This window comes from Rhinopithecus roxellana, chromosome 5 (assembly GCF_007565055.1).
Source record: "Rhinopithecus roxellana isolate Shanxi Qingling chromosome 5, ASM756505v1, whole genome shotgun sequence".
In the NCBI taxonomy this organism is placed as follows: Eukaryota; Metazoa; Chordata; class Mammalia; order Primates; family Cercopithecidae; genus Rhinopithecus; species Rhinopithecus roxellana.
The window spans coordinates 25,598,059-25,604,368 of record NC_044553.1 but is presented as its reverse complement, the minus strand read 5'-3'; positions in this window follow the sequence as shown (position 1 = coordinate 25,604,368).

Here is a 6,310-nt window from a genome sequence, read left to right as displayed (position 1 = left end):
AACATTTATAGAATGTCAACTGATAACTGGTCAACAGTTAGAATCTTGGAGTGCAAGAAATTCAAAGTGTAGGTGTCCAGCATGAATATGGCTGTTTAATCAGAACTTTTTCTTTTCCTCCTAGAAGTCATCTAGAAGATATATATATATATATATAACATAGTACATTGTGTTTAGTGAAACTAAGAGACAAATTTAGTTCTTAGACCTCAAATACATGCACTTGCCATGGAATTGATAAAAATTGTGACCAAGTATGTTTGATGCAAAGTTTAAAATCCCAAAGAATAATTAATTACTTCTATGAGGAACACTATGAAGCCAAAATGCAAGAATTCAGAGAAGAGATAATGAATTTAGCAGAAGGATATGAAAGGTGAACTGGCAAATTTCAGAGAAAAAAAAATGGGAAAATAAAACCATTACAGAAATGAAGATATTGTTGAAAGGCACCAAGATAGGATAAACACAGAGAAAGTCACAGTAAAGGCACAGAAGATAGAAAGAAGAAATCAAACATAAGAAGGAAAATAAAAAGTCTAAAAGGTTTGGAAAGAAAATAATAAACTATACAATATAGACAAAGAATGTCTAACATGCATAACATTAAAGTCCTTGAAGAAAAAAGCCAAACTGAATAAGACTAACTCTTAAATAAATAATTCAAAAATACTTCCTGCCACATAAATACTATGAACCTACATATTGAATAGGCACCAAATACACCAGGGAGTAGTTGATAGTTAATACTAGAATATATAGTGTGATATACTGCATTGCCATTGGTAGTTTTTTTTTTTTTTTTTTTTTTTTTTTTTTTGAGGCGGAGTCTCGCTCTGTCGCCCGGTCTGGAGTGCAGTGGCCAGATCTCAGCTCACTGCAAGCTCCGCCTCCCGGGTTTACGCCATTCTCCTGCCTCAGGCTCCCGAGGAGCTGGGACTACAGGCGCCCGCCACCTCGCCCGGCTAGTTTTTGTATTTTTAGTAGAGACGGGGTTTCACCGTGTTAGCCAGGATGGTCTTGATCTCCTGACCTCGTGATCCGCCCGTCTCGGCCTCCCAAAGTGCTGGGATTACAGGCTTGAGCCACCGCGCCCGGCCGCCATTGGTAGTTTTTTACAATGAAAGGAAGAATTTCTCTGGTAAACAAGGGGAAAGGTCAAGTCACACGTAAGAGGAAACAAAAATCAAACTGAGTTCAGATTTATCCTAAGCAATATTCATTGACAGAAAACTGGAACAAAATCTACAAAATCTTTAAGGAAAGAAAGTGTTAGACAAGGATTTTATATCAAGTTAAGCTTTCTTAGCTGGCAATTTTGAACATGGAATGTCCAGCAAGTATGTACCCATTATCCCTTCTTGATGAAATTAATATAAAACAAAACTTCAATGAACCAAGGAATGACTGAGGAGATAAGAGCAAAATAATTGGAGGTGGTGAATATATTCGATCCATTCCGATTGAGAAAGACTAAAAGAGAAGTGCATATGAGAGTGAGAAAGCATAATGCACGCTTCCAATGCCTTGACAGTGTGTGATAGAAATGATCCAACAACACAGATTGGGAAGAGAAGAAAGGTTAGCGGTAAAGTAAGTTCACTGATTGCTTCATTAATCATAGCTGGGCTAGAAGTCATTTATTTATTACGTGCTGATAGAGCATGTAATAGAAAAGTAAGTATATTTAGGTGTACAAAGTAAAACCAAAGAAAGATAAAATTATGGACTAAAATCTGGTGATAATAAACAGAAAATATATTATTGCTCGTAGCAAGACTAATAGTTGCTATCTAAAGAAACATTAATGTTAGCAAGATAATTGAATTCGTCTGTATTTCATGATAAAATGAACAAAAAATAAGCAAAGGTATAGAATATCTAAATACCCTAATTTTAAAAGTACACCTGATTGATATTAATCATACTTTGTATAATAAGAGAGAACATACCTTGCTGACAGATCACACTCAAAATCTGGTTGTGTATTAATTAAGTCACCAAGTAAACCACAATAAATTCTAAATAATAAATATGCAGATGGCATTATATTATTATAATTCAATGACTATTAATTGTAATAAAAAACAAATAATCCACCAACTTGGAGATTGATAAATTATTTCTTAATGAATTCTTAGTACCGAGAAAATATAGTTTATAACCTCAGCTTATCCAGACAATTATAAAAATAAAAACAGAACATGGGATACAACTAAAATCAAAAGAAAACTCAAAAGTTTTGCTATTCTTATCTTTAAATACTAAGACTTAATATCTGATGCAAGAAGTTAGAAAAAGACAGCAAGATGAACATAAGGAAGACAGAAAGCACAAAGATAAATTAAGAAATTAAAAAGTTAAAAATCAGTCTTAAAAAGAAGTAAAACTAGTTATCTGAAAGCCAATTTTTAATAGATTATCAACTAATCAAGACATAAGAAAAGAAAATGTAAGCACATAAAATAAAAACATGGGGGAAGTAACAACAGAAGGAAGAGAGATCTAAAAAGTCACAAGAATGGTACTACTCAACTTTATATAAACACCTCTGAAAATCTTGATGAAATGGAAAATTTTTAGTGAAATTACTAAAACTTAGTCCAGAGGGACTATAAAATATAAGTCCACTTTCTATAGAAGGAACCAATAAAAGTTATTAAAAAAAAAAAAACAATGAACTACCCTGGGAAAAGTATCACTAGGGGAATTATATCACCATTTAAATAATAGATAATTACAATGTTATTTAAATTATTCTATAGTGAAGATGAACAGAAAAATTTTCCAGATATTTCATACGAAATAAGCATTTAATTTTACTAAAGCTTGATAAATGTTACAAAGAAAACTACAGACTGATATGGTTAGGCTTTGTGTCTCCACCCAAATCTCATCTTGAATTGTACCCAGTCTCAAGTATTATCTTTATAGCAGTGTGAGAACAGACTAATAAGCAGGCCCTATCTTTATTAGGAATAATAAAAGTATCATTTCACAGAATATCATAAAATATGTAATATTAACATATTTGTTTATTAACATTAATATTAATAAACAGACTCCTGTAGAGCATTTAAAAATAATACTTAATGATCAAGTAGAGATTATTCCAGAAATGTAATGAGAGTATGATAGTAAAATCAAGAATTCCCATCTGGTTTAAAGTTCTTTACTAAACTTTAACTTGTGGTTGTTATTGGCTAAACTTAATTCAATAATGACACTGTTCTTAGCATGTCACATCTGTTAATTCATTTTATTCTCAAAAACATTCATTTTCCCATTTTATTCATGTAGAATGGAAGGCACAAAGAAGTTAAATTACTTGCCCAAAGTCACCCAGCTAGTAATTGCTGGCGTTGCAACTTGATGCCAAGTCTTCCGGCTCTGGAGACCATAATCTTATGAATTTCTTCACTTCTGTGGGACAAATAAATTAAAGATATTTTTTCCAACTTCCTAATGCTTATGTTACATACAGCACAATCAAACAGAAATGAGTTATCAGGTCAGTGCATAAGAGAAGCTGGTTATGTTTCTGAGGCACCTCAGAGACCATCTGTGGTCTCACTGGCGATGATTCGAGCAAATTCCTTAACACATGCATAGCCATAGTAAGTCCTCTGTAAGTTTTGACTATATCACGATTGCAATGGAAGGATGGTGCAGGATGGTGTCTGCCTGTTGTGGATGTGTACGCTTCTATGCATCATGCATGGTATCACAAGTTCATGAAAAGAAGCCTCAGAATCCCCGAGAAGTAGCCAAAGATCTTTGAGCCAAAGATCTTTATTTCCCCATATTGAGTCTGATACTCTTTTTCATGCCTCAAAATAATTCAGTCAGGGTGTTTAGAAAAATTAATTATTCTACTGGCCGGGCGCGGTGGCTCAAGCCTGTAATCCCAGCACTTTGGGAGGCCGAGACGGGCGGTTCACGAGGTCAGGAGATCGAGACCATCCTGGCTAACACGGTGAAACCCCGTCTCTACTAAAAAATACAAAAAAAAAAAAAACTAGCCGGGCGAGGTGGCGGGCGCCTGTAGTCCCAGCTACTCGGAGGCTGAGGCAGGAGAATGGCATAAACCCGGGAGGCGGAGGTTGCAGTGAGCTGAGAACCGGCCACTGCACTCCAGCCTGGGCGACAGAGCGAGATTCCGTCTCAAAAAAAAAAAAAAAAAAAAAAAAGGAAAAAGAAAAATTAATTATTATACTAAATAGATGACAACTCCCTAATAAATGTGTTTTATAAGTACAGGTATGCATGCATTTTTTTTTTTTTTTTTTGCAAGATAAACATGTGCAATGTGAAAAACTCAGAACCTCAGAATTATTAAGGAGGAAAGCAAGCAACCAACCAACGAAGAGAGCAAGGTGATCAAGAGCAGAGATTGAGCTCGGAGTTTCCAGGACTTTCTCAAGGGAAAGCATTTGTCCTCTACTGATCACCCTTCAGTGACTCCTAAAGCCTAATTCCAAATCTCATTTTTCTACAGGTGAACGTTTGCACAGAGAGTGATGGAACAAGACTCCCAAAGAAGAAGTGGTTAATCCTTTGCTTTCATGCTCAGGCTCTTGACATTAATACCAGGATGTATAAACTACATCCTGTCATTCGTGTTCATGTCAGCTTTATTATGTTATTTAGTGCTAATAGATTAGAATTCCAGAGCATTCCTCATTGGCAGTGTTCCTGGGAAGTAGTAAAGACAGACAAGCATCTTCACATGCATAAAAAGAAGCTAATTCATATTTTTGCCTCTTGCTTCCTAGTGAAGAGTAAGCTCTATCAAGTGTGTCTCTGATGTACAGGGCAGGCACTGTGTGCTTTCTTAGTAAATAGCAGTTAGTGGTGACAATGGATGCTAATACCATATTAAAATAAACTTACAAGGCCAGCCCAACATGGAAGAGCATAGAAACTCCCTCTTGGTATGAAACAGAATGATCGGTAGCTTAGACAACTGCACAGGCCTCAAAATATTACTCATCCGGGAAAATAGAAGGCTAAGTACCAAATATCCATTCTAATATTCTAAATAGAGATATCATTGGGGGAAGATAAATATTTTCAAGTTTTGGTTAATAATAAAAGCTAAAAAGCAAAGGGATTCCTTCAGTTTTTAACTATTAACTTAACCTATTAACTGGAAAACATTCTCCTTCTTGAAATAGTTGGAGCAGGCAGTGTGGAAGAGTGGCTAACAGTGTGGCATTGGGAGTCAGACTGACATGGCTTTACACCTGACAAGTGGTGAAAGCTTAGTTTGTTGATTCCTGACCTACAGCAAGGATCAACTGAGACAAAAAGGGGCTCTGAACAATGCCTGGCAGATATCTAGTGCTCATCGTGTTTGTTTTTGTTAGCTCTATAGTCATAGTCTGCATCTAACCAAAAGGCTGCCAGATAATTCTCATCTTTATGGATAATTGGCAACCTATTTCTCCTTTAAAATGTTTTCAGTGAGGTGGCCAGGTGTGGTGGCTCATGCCTGTAATCCCAGCACTTTGGGAGGCCAAGGCAGGTGGATCACCTGAGGTCGGGAGTTCGAGTCCAGCCTGACCAACATGGAGAAACTCTGTCTCTACTAAAAATACAAAATTAGTCAGGCACGGTGGCGCACACCTGTAATCCCAGCTACTTGGGAAGCTGAGGCAGGAGAATCACTTGAACCCGGGAAGCGGAGGTTGCGGTGAGTCGAGATTGCACCACTACACGCCAACCTGGGCAACAAGAGTGAAACTCTATCTCAAAAAAAAAAAAAAAAAAAAAAAAAAAAAAATTGTTTTCAGCGTCCACTTTCAGAACCTGAGTAAGATCAGATTAAGAGAAGGAAGAGTGAGATTAGCATTCAATATCATGGTATGTTCGCCATGTGTGCTATGCTTAGAGTGGTTGTAGGGGCAGTGGTGATGGTGGTGGTGAGAGGTGTGTGGAAGACATATAATTTGGGGTTGTTTTAGGCAGGGGGCCAGTTAAAATTTAAGATGCTGCTGGAAGTCAATTCAAACAGCAGATTGAATTATTTTCTTTCTGATCAGATAGTTTGGGGTCCTGTGTTAACAAGACGGATGCTCCTCCCTTAGGAAGGAAAAAACAGACTAGAATAAAAGCCAATTGTACCACCTTTAAAGAAAGTACCGAATTCTTCTTTTTAAAAAAGCTCATTGATGAGATGAGGGAGACCAAACCAAACAAAACATAACAGAACTGTTGCCTCTCTGTTTTGGGAGGAGTGCTAGAGAAGGCTTAATACAATGGACTTTATTGCATCTAAGTTCCATGTCAGGGCTCAGATCATTTTTCC